Source organism: Strix uralensis, chromosome 4, assembly GCF_047716275.1.
Source record: "Strix uralensis isolate ZFMK-TIS-50842 chromosome 4, bStrUra1, whole genome shotgun sequence".
NCBI classification, from domain to species: Eukaryota; Metazoa; Chordata; class Aves; order Strigiformes; family Strigidae; genus Strix; species Strix uralensis.
Window position 1 is genome coordinate 78,685,411 of NC_133975.1, and position 15,890 is coordinate 78,701,300.

Genomic DNA, 15,890 nt, shown 5'->3' on the forward strand with positions numbered 1-15,890 from the left:
TTGTAGATAGTATCAAGGCATTTTAAAATGGAAACCTGCTCCGCTTTCACAGTAATGAAAAAGTTGTGCTGTCACGGCTGACCTTTCTGTTGAAGCCAATGCAAATATTTTCTCCTGCCTGCCCATCACATATTTTTATCCCTTGTGTAAAATGCTTGTCTATGTGTATTTTTTTCAGACTTAATGCTCCATTATAAAGTTTCAAAAGTTTCTTTTTCATCATGCAGTCTGGGAACAAAGTACAGAACTTCTGTCCAGTCATGTGAATTATAACAGAATTTTTAAAAAATCTGAAATGGAAATAAAGAAATAATTGCTCCAGCTTGTTTTGTAATACTTTGCTGAAAAAACTGTTATCAGGTTGGAACCTTGGTGTGGTTTTAACACTGAATGGGACAGTTTAGAGGTCTCTACACAATTAGATTTAAAACTTCAACATATGCCATTCAATTTTGAAAAAACACATTAAAGAAATCAGGAGCAGATATCAATACAAACTAAGCAGTTATTTCTTATAATGCAATACTATAAACCTCTCAGGGAAGGAAATAAACATGGTTCTAGAAGGACAACCATTCTGTGTAATATCATCAGACTAACAGACAATAAGAGTACTCAAGCAGGAAAAAGATTTAATAAAGCAGACATTTTACCATTTATTCCCCAGAAGACCTTCTTACAGTGGACCTCTTTTTTAGATGCAGCCAACTAGCATTTGCTAGTAGTTCAGGATAGCCATTCAGTTGACTAGGAGAAAAGATAAAATATCAGGATGTCAAAAATTATCTTTGAGAAATGCACACATTGTTCAGGTTGGAACAACAGCTGTATAGGTCCTACACAAGGACTTACCTTAGCATGGAGAAGCACCTAGCTATCGTCTGGAGCACTGCTTCAGCTCTGGGGCCCACAACATAAGAAGAGCATGGACCTGTTGTAGCAGGTCCAGAGGAGTCCACAAAGATGATCGCGAGGCTGGAGCACCTCCTTTAAGAGGACAGGCTGATAGAGTTGGCGTTGTTCAGCCTGGAGGAGAGAAGGCTCCAGGGAGACCTTATAGTGGCCTTCCAGTACTGAAAGGGGGCTACAGGAAAGCTGGGGAGGGACTCTTTATCAGGGAGTGTAGGGATAGGACAAGGGGTAATGGTTTTGAACTGAAAGAGGGCAGATTTAGATTAGATACAAGAAAGAAATTCTTTCCTGTGAGGGTGGTGAGTTGCCCAGAGAAGCTCAGGTTTCCCAGAGAAGCTGTGGCTGCCCCCTCCCTGGCAGTGTTCAAGGCCAGGTTGGACGGGGCTTTGAGCAACCTGGTCTAGTGGAAGTTGTCCCTGCCCATGGCAGCGGGGTTGGGACTAGATGGTCTTTAAGGTCTCTTTCAACCCCAAACCATTCTGTGGTTCTATGATTCTGTGATCTAGAAGCTTAGAGGCTTCAACTGCTATAAATCAATACCTTATTTGTACATGGAGAGGTGGGTGTTCAGATTTTTGTGAGAAGTGCTTTATTTTATAAATAGTACTAAAGCTTTAAAAGACTGGAGGGCATTGCTTTAGGTGTGATGTGGGATGAAACAGAAAGTAGGGGAAGAAAGTATGTGAGATTTCTCAGTGGCTGGTCAACTCAAGTGCCACAAACCTTAGTGTTTATATGCCCGTAACACCCCCTGTTGAAGAAACTCAAAGCATTCAAAACTAATGTCACTTTTATCATGCTCCTGCAAGTACATAGTATGAGCACTTTTACAGCTGAGCAAACTGAATCACAAAGTAATTCTTGCTTTGGGTCGTATGGCAAGCCTGTGAGCAAAACTAATCAAATCACTGCATCCGCTACCTGCAATTCCTCACCTCCCAGCTGGGATCACGGTATCCTTCAAAGGCAGGATCAGGGTTAGTCAGTCTCAAGCCCTTTATCATCCCAGAATAATTTTATACTCCCTGGGTCTAGTCTCAGGAGCCATTAATGTATGGGTTGCATGCATGAGTCCTGCTTGTGTCACATGCCTGCCATAAGATGTATGTTTTGTATGAAGTATGAGATTCAAGGTGTGTCAGGTCTTTACTCCAAATTGGAACATGACCTGCCTGATAGGAAAGAGTTAATTTCTGTAGGATTGGGGCAGCTATTCCATACTAGGCCACCAGAATAATAATTTACTATCCCAGGAGGACAATGTCAAAATGTCTCCCAAGGGAATCTGAAAACAAAATATTTCAAGGTCAAGGAGAGAGAAGGAATCAGAAAGAATCCCAAATAAGCCCCAGGAGTTTGCAGCAAGAGGTGGGGTGTGTTTACCAGTATGAAAGCAATTTGAGAGGACAAAGCATGCCCTAACTACATAGGCTAGGTAAGCATCTGCACCTCATTAAAAGGATGCTGACAGAAGATTTTTGGATTTGCTGCTTTGCAGAAGAACAAATTTCACTTTTTTTTTTTTTTTTTTCCTAATCCTATCGATGTGGTGATTCTTCGAAGCGAAATGTTTGGCATTTCTTCCGGGTACCTACAGAGCAGCAGGGTGGATCTTTACTGAGCTTGAGCGGCTTGTTTTGGAGCTTGGCGCACCAGAGGTGGAACAGAAGAGCAGTGTTTGGATGGTCTCAGGCATGGCATGCAGCAAGGCAGCAGGGAGAACCTGACCCTCTGTCAGCTTTCAACAGAGACTCTCTGATTTACCCATATTCAACAAGAGACTGTTACTAAAGCTACCGACCCACCAGGAGATCTGTTCCAACTGAATTCTTTTATGTTTGCATATCTGACAGGAAGCATCAGCTTTAAAGATAATACCCAGTTGTCTCTTTCTCTTCCCAGAACATTTTCATTGCCTGGGAAGACTGTCAAATTCAGGACAAACAAACTGCAAGCTTTCAGTCTGGATGAGGAACCTACATTTCCAAGGAAGGTTAAATAAAACAGTTTCATATTCTGAGATGTGTTTTTTTGTACTTCCCTACAATTATGACATTTCTTCTTGAATATGCCACTTACTGCTTTTTCTCTCACTGTGAATGACAGCTTTTTCAGGCCAGACTTTTGTGAGGTTCTGCCAGTCTCCCATGGCAAAGGGACAACTTGTAGGTTGATAAAAAGCAGTTCCCTATTTTCCAGCAAGATGTTATATTTAACTACCCTTTGGTATCATACTGACTACTTTACTCTTTATAAAGCTCCGTTGGTGTACCAGGTAAGGCAGCTGCCTGCCCACAACCCACATGTCTGTTTGTGGCCTACCTTGCTTCATGAGGTGTGCAAGGTAAGACTCTCCAGCCATGTCTATACTATCCTTTGAACTCCGATAATTTCTGAAGTGTAGGTATCAGAATTGGACACAGTATTTTAACAGAGCTTTACCAATTTTTGTTTTGTTTTGACAGAAGCAAGGTCTTTGCTACTTTGGAGGCATTCTGTCTGAATGTCTTTTTTGACACAACACTGCACTGGGAACACATTGACCACTTTATCCAAAATCTTCACGCAGGAAGAGCTTTCCAAAGCAGCCACCCATATTTTGGATATAACTGGCACTCTTTGCCTTATATCTGGTTTATGGACATAAGCACTGGGCTGTAGTAGAATGATCTGGGTCCTGATGTAGCAATGACCTTTCATCACTATTTATTATCTTGTCAATCCCTATGTCATTTAGAAACATTGTCAGTAAAGATCCTTTAGCACAATATTGATCATGTAGAATGTTAAAATTATATATGGACTGCTACAAACCATCCCATTCACTATTATCCCCCTATTCTGAAACCTTTCTGTGGGTTTGTTTTAAAAACAGCTGTTATGACCAAGTTAGTTCCATATATGATCCGTCTCTACAATTAAAGTTGCTTTGGCAAAATCCAGACATATGACACCAACTCTGCTATCTCTATTGACCAAAGCTTTCACCCTGCCAAAAAAAAAGAAACAAGCTTGGTTTGACAGGACCTACTTCCATTCTGTCATTGTAACAAAGCTCAGTGATAGACTAGCTAGTCCATAGTCTGTTAGGTCTAACTAGTTAACAAAGCTTGTTGTTTTTAAATGTGGGAACTACATCAGTATAAGGATGTATGTATAAAAGTTTCAACATCTGCTATCTTCCAGTGCAATGAAAATAGATAAAGCTTAAGAATTAAAACTCCAGAGAAGTTATTAAAATTTCCTACAACAAAACAAAGCTGACATAATCATAAAACTAGGAAGAAAAACAACAGCCCTTTGAATATGCCTTAGGAGGCTACAGACAGCTGAGCTAATGTTACTAACACAAGTGGAAAGTCAACAAACATTTCATGGCAGCTGATATTTTAAATGCAACAGTGCCCTGAAAAAGGCACTATTACCATACTTCAGTGAGATGCTAGGAAAAAAGGGAGGTACACATCGTGGTAACAGCATGATCTGCCCCTTTCTCTCAGATTCAGCGAGCCAACTTCATCTTGCACCTTCCTGTTAGCACCTTCAGGAGCCACCAGCAGTCAGACAGATGAGAAGTCACTGAACCAGTTCAGCAAGCAGCTTCATTGGCACTGCTTCTTCAGCATGACAGGACTGAGAAAGTTTGAAGAAAAACACTGGCAAGGAATGAGGTTTCTTTGAAAGATTTTGATGGTTTCATTACATGCTCTTGTAATTAATAACTTGAACCAGTTGGAGATGGTAGATTTCTTGAGACAACATAAATTATGTTGGACAACAGAGAAATGCTGAACTTAATTTAGCTTTAAGAGTGTTAATACTCTGTAATTACTTACCCCAGAACCTCTTCATTAATTACTTATGCTTAGAACCTGAATTTAAATACTTTATTATGTGTCATAGATTTAATTAACTTTGCCCATTCAAAAACTGCTTAGGTTTGTTTATCCTTAAATTCAGAATAAATTTTCTTTACCCTTCGATAACATTCCTTGCTTTTCTATGCATTGTTTTTGTTATCTGTTATGCTAAAATAGAGTGCACATCTGATTTGAAATTGTCTAGAGAAGCGACATTCCATCAAAGATGAAGAACAAACCTACATTAGATCTGTGGAAACACAGGGAAAAACCAGGGTACTGCTCTGTCTGTTCACTCATTTGTGTATTGAAAGATTTAGAGAGTTAATTTCATTTGGAGTTAGTTTACTCTAGTGCTTTCCCCATTGTTAGTCTGGGGTCTCCAGCAATGTTTCTGGTTGCTGAAACCAGAAACCTGGCCCAGAGATCTCCAAAGTGTAACTGGGCAGGGAGACATCATGAAGCAGAATACAGAATTTCCCCCTCTGGTTTGGCTTACAAACTCAATTGATAAATAAGAGTCATAGTAATGTATTATAATAATTGCAGTTTCTTCTGTTTAATCGTGATGTCCCATATCTTTTACCAAATAATCCGATGTGATTATGGAAGGAGTTGACAAAGATGTTGTTTTGACAAGTGCTGGCATAGAGATGGTAACATAATTTGTGGGTGTGGATGTGTCTGTTCAGAGAGTGTCTGTACATGGGGGTTGGGTTTTGTTTATTTGTGGGGATTTCTGTTTTTTTGTTGGTTGTTTGTTTGTTTTTTTTAAATAAAGCTAATATAAATTTGTGCTCTGTGTTCTACTAATATTTCTTTTGTTGAACAGGCTCTTCAGAAAACCAGTTATCTTTGATACCTATTTCTGATGCAGTACCACATGTATGATAGTGTTTTGAACATGGGTCAAACCAGGGGCATCATTTTTAGGTTAAACTCCTTGATGATCTTACCAGGGCCCTTTTTAAAAAAAACAGTTGAAGTAATCACAAATTACTGTGCGGTGTATTTTTGTTTCATTTTACCTTTTTTATTTTTGTCTTTCTTTTTAAGTGTCTCTGAGATGTCCTCTACTTACAAGATATAAGAATATGTGGCATACACCAAATAAATTCCTAATACAACTCCAGTGCAGTTAGTGAAGATACATCAAGGAGGAATCTTGCTTTGTGTGATTCAGTGCTTAAAAATTTATTATCTGGCAGCTGGTATCTGAAGTGGTACTTAAGAATTCTGCTATATGTTCTTAAAGGAACTAGATAGTTCCTGATGCTGATAAAATATGCTTGATTTGACATTTAAATGATGGGTAACAAACTGTTTACCAGTTACTTGCCTTCTTATTGAAAATAACATAGACAACACCAAGATGAATTAAGATACTGAAATTTGAAGAGCTGACTTTCTTTGAAAACATCACATCTGTTCCAGTGGAACACATTAATATCCCCCGTAAATAATATCATCGTTCTTGGTGTAACCCAGGAGGCCAGGTTTGCCATAGCAGTTGATCCATATAGCCTCACAAAACCAATACATGGATTGCTTTGTGCTAGTGTTCTGAATGAACCATGTAAAGAAACACCGACCTGGATAATATTGAGATATTTTTCAGTGTTTTAGAGCACTGTTGCCTGCACGTATGTGTGGGCTTACAAGATTATGTTGTGTATTTAGCTCTGTGAAACCCAAAAGAAGAAAACAAGCAAGTTGTTATTGTTATTATTGGCTTTGTAGATCGAAAAAGAAAACATACATTTCAGTGTTGACCAGAAAGGTGTGGCCAAAGGCGGCTTTGAAATGCATGCCTATAACTTTTGGATGAGGTGGTACTCAGTGTAAGACAATGTGATGCCAACTGGGCTCTTAATAAACCTTTAATTCTTAGAAAATTTCGAAGAGAATATTTAGGTGGGGTGACATAAAAAGTCTTTGATTACCACAGGAAGGGAAAAGGTATGGAACAATTTTGTGAAGAAGCATAAAAGGCCTACTCTGATTCCTCTCCAAAGAAAGAAACAAAAAAAACCCCACTGCCCCCCTTCACTTGCTTGAAGTTCAGACCTACCCCAACTCCATTCAATGACTGGATTCAGCCTACCTCCCTCCGTTAGCTGAGGGGAAATGAGTTGAAATACCCCTGGACACAGGCATGTTGCCTCATCAACTTAGCACCAGCGGCTGGCTCCTGAGCTGTCTGGAGTTGCAGAGGTCACTACAGCGGGCCATTTCCATGCTTCAGTGAATGTCAGGGAGGGGATCTAGTCACCGCTCGCCCCTCAGTCTCTTTGTTTAATCTGATCATTCTCACCTCTCTAGTCCCAGCCTGTAAAACTTGGTGTGTCTTCATTAGGATCCTCTTTACTTTCTTCCAACCATCTCTTCTCCCCATAGGCAGAAGAGAGTGGCAGTTTATTTTGGTATTACAATACATCCATAGTGAACAGCTCAAATAAGGGTGTCTACCCAAATTAATGTATAAACCAACACAGTTGATGCAATTTCTGCACAGCTCCCTCCTGGCCAAGGAACATATTACCAGCATGCACGTTTCATTGTGCAAGTTATGGGAAAATAAAGAAGTTGATTGTTTGAAAATAAAAATGCCAAACTAGTGGTATATTGCAGAATACAACTCACAGCCCCCTTCCCCCCAGAAGAAATTGCTGTTGTGGGGTGGGCAATTACTTCGTGTGTTTGCTTGTGGTTGTCTTGTGCTAATGGCTCCTATGAAAGGAGCTGCTCTGTACTCTGTGCTGATGGAGTTACGTGGGAAGAATTTGGAGTGAGGGAATAAGGGACCAGTAGGTGCTGGTAAGAATAAGCTGCCCCTCAGGAATACTTAAAAATGATTCTTCAATCATTTATGACAATTTCCCTTCCATCCCACTGCCTAGGAAAAATGATCTGCAATAAATCAAATGTTGCAGTTGACTACGTGTATTAGCAGTAGCTTTCTGTAGAAAAGTATAGTTTGGATCATTTTCAGGTGAATATTCCCAGTGGTGCAGACCTCAAAACCCAAGAAGTGGAATTTCTTCATGTTTTCCTCTTTTGCTTGAAAACAGCCACTGAGAGCAGCCATGAAAAATATCAGCTCTGAAAGAAATCTGTTGAGAAAGTCACACATCTGACAAGTCATGAACATGCAGAGATATGGCAATTGGATTACAACCTGAACCGCAACATGGACTATGCCAAGAGCTTTCAGTGCAATTAATATTTTATTTTGCTGTTCATTTGATTTGCAATTCACATGGACTGTTATGTCCAAGATGGTCTTGACAACAGCATTTGTAGTGATTTATGTAGTTTGGTTAAATTCTGACATCTTTTTACTCTTCTCTGCTCACTTACCCTGATGTAGCAGAAAGGATATGTAAAAGTTGATCTGTATCAGAAATGAAACTTCTGTTAAGCATGTCAGAAGCTTTAAAATTGTTTTTGTTCTAAAAAACCCAGTATATTTTTACTATAGTTTAGAGAGATGTTAGAAATCATTAGTCAGGAAGAAGTTTATCTGTATGAAGAGCTTTATTTCTAATATTTTTGGGATGGAATTTTGTGTTAGAGAAGGCCTTTAGGATATCATAGAAATTAAATCTGCTGTAGCAGAGAGGAGCATGCCTGTGCTCTCTACCACACATACCCAAATCTGTTCTTAACCCTTTCAGATATCTAGTATAGATGACAGGTACTCTCAGCTGAACTGCCACTTTGCTTGCCACTGCAAGTTAAGCTATATCTGTAGAATGTTATATATTGATTTAAACTTCAATTTTACACATTACATTTTGGGGAGGGGGGGAAAACCTCCACAAAAAGCCCTGTTTGTGGTAAGGATTTTGAGTTCATGAAAATTGTAATAACTTATGCAAAGGAAAAAAACAGCATGGAAATAATGTGAACATTCGTAAATATATAGATATACATTATACTAATTTATGTACGACATATAAGATGCATTTCCAATAATAAAGAGTGACAGTCAATATCTAGGGAAACATTTGCTAATTTTGTTTTTAAATGAATTTATCAGTATTCATACTATGGTCACATTCCCATGACAGAATTTCCAACAGTCCTGAATTGCAACATTTTGGAGAAGCTTGCAGTTTTAAATGTCTCATAGAACTGAGTCAAACAGGAGGGTCAAAGTTCAGATGTAAGAAAGAGAACTGGGAGATTTCCAAGCCATGTATGCTACTGATGTAACTGAGGTACCTCCAAGGTAAAATTAAAGTTCTCATTTTAAGGTAATATCCAATTAAAAGGCTAGTATCTGTCATTTTGTTCTGTTTATAACCAGCACATCTTTAGTCTTTGGTGCCTTACCCTTCCACCTCCGAAAAAAACATCTCCCATTATTGTTTCTCATGATGGAGAAGGCCTGCTGCTGCAGCCCAGCTGCTGCAGGGTAAAAGCTACAGGGAGCTTGTCTTCATCTGGGTTTTTTTGTCAATTAAGCCACAGTTAAGTCACACACAATTTTAGCAGTGCAGAGAAAAGCAGCTCTTTGGCAGGCTCCTGGCTGCTGCTCTCCCTCCGTCCCACTTCTCCTGGCTGCCCACCAAGCAGCTGCTGAGAATCTGGGATCAGGGTTTATATCCCCACAGAAAATGCCTACTTTTACTGGCTGCAGCGCTAGCCCGGGCGCTCAGCCAGCTTCTCCACCAGCCTCCTTACCATCACACAGCCAGCCTCTGGTACGAGAGGTGTTTTGAGCTAGAGCTAGCCTAGCCCAAGTGGCTGTAAGCTGCATAGGCTCCAGGTTAATTCAGCTCAGTACTTGCCTGCTTTCCAGGTACCCATAAAGGTCCTAATGTCTCTCCACAGTTCCTCCCAAGGCAAAGACAGGCTTTCCCTTATTTGTGGCACTGGAGCAAAACATATTGTAGTATAAAGCACTGGGGTACCTACTCCCATACACATATGCAGAAACAGCAACAGCACTGCTAAACCCAACAAAATCATTCTCCATCATTCTTCAACCCATTCTTGGGTATCATCAAGCAAAAGTGAAAGAAAGGCATGAGAGAAACAGAAGAAGGAGAATGCAGAAGCAAATGGTTTAAGGTTGAAAGTAAAATAAGAGAAAATTATATGTAAATATAGAAATGAAAAGCAGAGAAAGAGAAAAGCAATAGAAGTGTATAGAAGAAGGAGTGGAGAAGAACTGAAAGACAAAAAAGAAGAAATGAAAGTAAGGACTAAGGCAGTACATGAAACTATCACAGTGTTTTAACACTGGCAGATGCTTTCAGTGTCTTGGTACCTGCTTTCCTGCATCACAGGAGAATTCGGTCAACAAAACCATCATGGCAATTCATGCAGAGCCAATTCTGCTGGATCCTGGCAAGTGCTACCAGGGCGATGTGCCCTGTGCTTTGCAGTGCTAGTGCCTGGTTTTCTGTTCAAACCGTCTCCTTTGCTAGCTCCTCTAGGCAACTCCCTTTTGTCAGGGGTGGTTTCTCTCTGGCTGTGGCTTTCAACTTCAGCTGAAGGCAAATTTGGTACTTTGGCTAGGGATTGCATAGGCCCACAGCATCCTAGGAGTGCCACTGTCTTCTCTATCATTGCATTATTTTCCACCTTCTCCATCGTGATTGGATGTGTATGCATATGAACAGGAACAAAAAGGAATGAAAGCTCTTCACTTAACTCATTAACTTGTTTTTTAGTTTGCAATGCATGTGTAAACCCTTTAATGAAGGCACGGAAGCAAACCAGGTACCCATAGCATCTCAAACAACATTTCCACACACACTAAATTAAAGACATGCAAATTAGAGATTTTCTCAGTTTTCTGGGCCATTTTACTCTTGCTCCCACATCAGCATACACTGCATAGCCTGACCTCGCTTTACCTTCCTATACAACTAGAAGACATTGAAACAGCATGCAGAAGTGTCAAAAATCCTCTGCCCAGTTCAGGGAGCCGTTTCACTACGTGGCAGAGCGTGGGGCTGTACCCCGTGGAAACCCGAGGCTGTTCACAGGCAGCTGCCTGCGTGCAGAGCATTCTTGCCTGCAAGGTAGAGTTTGCAATTAATGTGAGCCTAACCCAGGAGCTGCACTCCCCAGATCAATAACTCCAGGTCTGGCACTACCAGCCCGCGTCATCGGTCTGATCCACACAGGATCATATTGCTATCAAATCAATCAGAGCTTGGTAGTAATGCCAGCCCTGTGCTGGCTCCAAAGGACAAAACATTTGATCCAGCCCCAACCCTGTCATAAAGTTAATCAGTCACACGTTTTGAAGAATCAGATGTTTCAAAGGATCTGATCCAGTACAGAACCCTAAGTTCCAAGTACCATATTGTTGAACTGCATCCCCAGAGACAGCATTTGCTTGTGGTTATTTTAAGTGATGAATGAGGATTCTGAAAATTGCCTGTGGAGACACAGGAGTGACAAACTTCACCTGTACATCACCTTTTCATAGAGGGGCCAGCAGTAACGTGGAAAAGAATGTTAAGTAATAAGAAAAATGGTAATTTATCATAGAAAAATCATAAACCAATATGTTTGTTCTTAGACAAGGTTACTGTTGATGCCAATACAGCTGTGAATCACCCGACTTTGTTTTGTGCCTGTACAAGCAATGTACCAGCCCTAGGTAAGCATGAGGGCTGAATTATCTGGATTTATACCAACGAGGTATCCAAATACTGTACTGTCCTGGGAACGCCACTGAAATCAGGGGAACAGCCTCTGATATAAACTGGCTGCTCAGTTGCCTGTTAAGCAGGGTCAGGCTCACTCCACCACAGCAGAATTAAATTGCCTACTGTCAGTGTACAATTGCAAGGTAAAAAAAAAACCAAAACCAAAACCAAACCAGAAAAACCCCAAGCAGCTTCTGATGAGATATCGCTTCACATGAAGAAAGCCTTATCCCCATTAATCCTGCTGCTTAGCATCAGCCCAGTTTGAGCAGCATAATCATTTGCCCATTACAGAGAAAAGAATAAAAGGCAAGCCAATACACCAAGAATGGTAAAACTGATGTGATCTGGAGAACATAAATAATTCAGAAGTTGAAGGAGGAGTCATTCGATTGAAGTGGGAAAGGAAGGTAGATTGGATGAGGGTTTAGGTGTAACTGAGCATGGTGATGAGGCACCAGAAGAACAAAGACTTAAAGGAACCAGGGCAGAAAGGGTTTCATATCAGGAGGAACAAAAGTATTGCTAGAAGGAAAAGAGGAAAACAGTTAACACACCAAAGAAGACAGAGAATAAATGAAAGATGACAACAATGATGAAAAAGGAAGGGAATAAAATATGCTGGTACCTAAGATTGATAGTGGAAGAATTTACTTAACAGACTCATGGAGAAAAGTCATTATCTGACAGCTAGTAACTATATCAATGTGCACACCATGGCTGTCTTACTGAAATTAATTATTCTTGAAATATTTATCTTGTCATGTAAAGAAAAAAAAAGTAAAAAGAAAAGAGGGATGTACTGAATGAAACTTTCAAAATAATTTGTCAAGAAATACACATTTAAAGTTGTATTATATGCTCCACCGAAACACAAAAGAGGCTGCTTCTGGGTTTTTTTTTTCTACGCAGAATGGTATATAACCACAACAGGAAACTACTTTCACCACTTTCATTAATTTTTCCAGGTATGACTAAGTATGAAATTGTTTCACAACAGGTAGAGCAGCAGAGGTGTTACTTAGTCTTCAGTTATGCTGAGGAGTTAAGCAGATTTTTGAAAACACATCTTTTTTGGAAACACTATCCCATATATAATATTAATTATATAGAGCAGTCCATAAATGTACTGACATACAAAAAGATAAAGCTCCTTTCTAAGTAACTCATAATCTATCTTAAACCAGTTCCAAGGCTGAAACAAGTTTAAGACATGAATATTTTCTGTTAAGAACAGCCCACAACCCTTTAACAAGGGAATATTTTTACCACTTAGAAACTCTGAAGTAACTCTCTCTGCTATTCTAAAGGTGCCTCACTGAAAAACTCCATTAGTTTCTCTGTAGAATTAATTTATTATGTATTATGATATATATTGCATGGGTATGCATTAACAGCTTTGTAGACCCACGCTAATGACTTTGGTATTGTCCCCTTCCAGAAGCTGCCAACCACCAATGAAATACTTGATGACCTGTGGATTCTTTTTTTCCCCCAAAGAGCTTATGAGATCCTTTAGCAGAAGCGGTGGGTAACCTGGAGGAGCTCCTGTCCCCATCGTCTGTGTGCTGGGAGGGAAAGGGCAGGTGGTGTCACCAGGAGGGCAGCGACACTGCCGGTGTCACACACGGGTGATGCCGGGAGCCCACAGCACGCTGCCCTGCGCACCCCTGCTCATAGGGATGGCAGGTCGGCCTCTGCATCCCCCGCTGCTGGGACTTTTCATGGCTGGCTCAGTCTATTCCCCTGTGATAAAAAAAGGCGGCATTTCTCGGATGCATGTTTAAAATAAAAACAAAAGATAATAAAAAATAAACAAACAGAAAAATCACAAACATGACTAATGCACAACGCCTACATTCAGTTTTGTTTCTAAAGCATCTTGACCTTGTCTGTGACTCCAGTCCTCAGAGATTTTGGTGGTGCTGCTTATATCTCAGCCTGTGTAATGAGCCTGGTGTTTGTGTGGGCAGGGAAGTGAAAACACATCTCTTCCCCACTGGGAAGCATTCACGTGCAGCAACTATCTCAAAAGTCCACAGCTCATACCTCTTTACAAATCAGCAACTGCAGGCAACAGAAAGTGAGGGCTGAAAATAATGACCATAAAATACTGTATTTTTTTTCTTTTTTTCCTCTGGAAGCACAGATGGCTTCCACATAAAGATCGAAGTCTGTGTCATTGCATGCATCAGTTTTGTGGTGTGGGATGGAGGCTTGAGCATTCAGTCTCCAAAATTTTGCAACAAGTAATTTAGGAGAAATAACTATTTTATGTCTCAGAACTCAGTTTTTCTGACAGCTTATCTATGCACAGAAGTGAGATTTCTGTAGCCATGAAAACCAGTTGTGGGAAATGAAGAAAGTTAGTCAGACAACTCTGGGTTGAAAAGTATTGAAGATAATCTGGCACAACAACTTCAGAAAAGAAAAGATGGATTCAATTTTACATAAAATAATCATTAGTTACAGTCCTAATATATTTCAAAATGCATGTGTGTGTGTATACATATATGTATGTATATATAGGGAATGGAAAAACCTCAGAAGTCAGTTTGTTGAAATCTGAGTGAGAAGCAGCCAGGAATACTTTTCATTCCTTGTACAGCTTCATTACTTATTTTATTTGTGGTTTGCTCTGAAATGATTAAGTGTAATTGCTCTCAAGGCAAGAACAGACACGGAGATTTTCTGAGACTGGAAAGTCATGTGTGACTTGATCAGACTGATTTTTTTTCTTCCCTAAAAAAGCATGGGGAAAAAAAAAAAAAGGCATCAAAGTCTTGAGACAGAAGGAAGTTGCTACAGAAGATGAAGACAGGCTCACACAAATGCATATATGGAAGAATTTTGGGTAACTAAAGGTCCTGCTATTACATGCATGTTTCAGCAAAGCAGTCTGTCCTGGTTTGGGCTGGTATAGAGTTAATTTTCCTCCTTAGTAGCTAGAATGGTGCTGCATTTTGGGTTCAGTGTGGGATCTGGTATGAGAAGAATGTTGATAACACACTGATGTTTTCAGTTGTTGCTAAGAGATCAAGGACTTGTCAACTTCCCATGTCCTGCTTCTGTGCAGGTGAACAAGAAGCTGGGAGGGAGCACAGCCAGAGAACCGGACCCAAATTGGCCAATGGAATATTCCATATTATCTAACGTCATGCCCAGTATATAGATGAAGGTTGGCTGGGAAGCTGGCGCTCTCTCTTCCAGGATTGTGATTTCGGGATTTTTCCCTCCTCTGGGATCACTAGCTAGGAACAGGCTGGGCATCGGTTGGCAAGTGGTGAGCAATTGCATTGTACATCATTCGTTTGTATATTCTATTATTACTATTATTATTTCAAATTTTATTTAATTTCAGTTAAGTTGTTTTTATCTCAACCTATGAGTCTCCTTACCTTTACCCCTCCAATTCTCTCTCCCCCATCCGCTGGGGCAGGGGAGGGCGAGCAAGTGGCTGTGTGGTGTTTGGCTGCTGACCAGGTTTAAACCATGACACTGTCACAGGCTTTCTTGCCCATCTACATTTTTATAGTGTTTTCTTCTCATTCTGATTGTTTTTGTAAAAACTGATGATGTGGTCAAAAATGCCTTTTGGAGCCAACCCTTGGAGTTTCAACAGTTTAGCTGTTGGACCTGCAAAAGAATCTGACACCCGTTGTTCAAATCTGTGCGAGCATTATGTGTCCCCAAAAATATAAGGGAAACTTCTCATGCCTTCAGACATCAAACTCAAACCGGGGCAAGAACAACACTGAAGGGATCCCTTGTTGGTAATTCCTGTAACAGGTGATCATCAACAAGGTAAATTCTGTTTAAAATTAGAGTTGTCTCTCAGTTGGCTCAGAAGATGCAGAAATGTGCCTTCCTAATGCAGCAGGACCTCAAGAGTGCTCTTCTGTGCAGGCCCTCATCAGGATAACGAGAGGGTAACATAGTCAGTCCATGACACTTAACACACGCAAGAAACAGGAGGTCCACTCCCAGGCAGAGAACATGCAAAATAGTTACACACCTGTTTCCTCTACCTTTCCTGTAAAAAACCCCAGACCAAACCCATCTGATTTGTAGAGAGGCATTTACCCTCAGATAGTCTTGATAATAAAGTGCCAGTACTAGTTTCAAAAAGGAGGAAAAAAACAGTGCTGAAGAAAAATTGTTCCAGTCTGGTGAGGTTTTCATGGGCTGGCTGCCAGCTGAAAGTCAGTCTCTCAGCATTTCCCGTGTGCTCTTCAGTAGCTGACTATCAAAGTAATTGGAGAAGGAGCAGGAGAAAAATAGGTGGGGGAAAAAAAAAAAAAAAAAAAAAATCAGTGGAATCTGGATAATCTGTTCAAAGAACAGAACTCCAATGTAAGGAATAACCTGTGTAATCATTCCAAAATAACTCCATGTTCAGACACATTTATTTAAGAATAATTTTGCTTTCATCAAACATAAATCT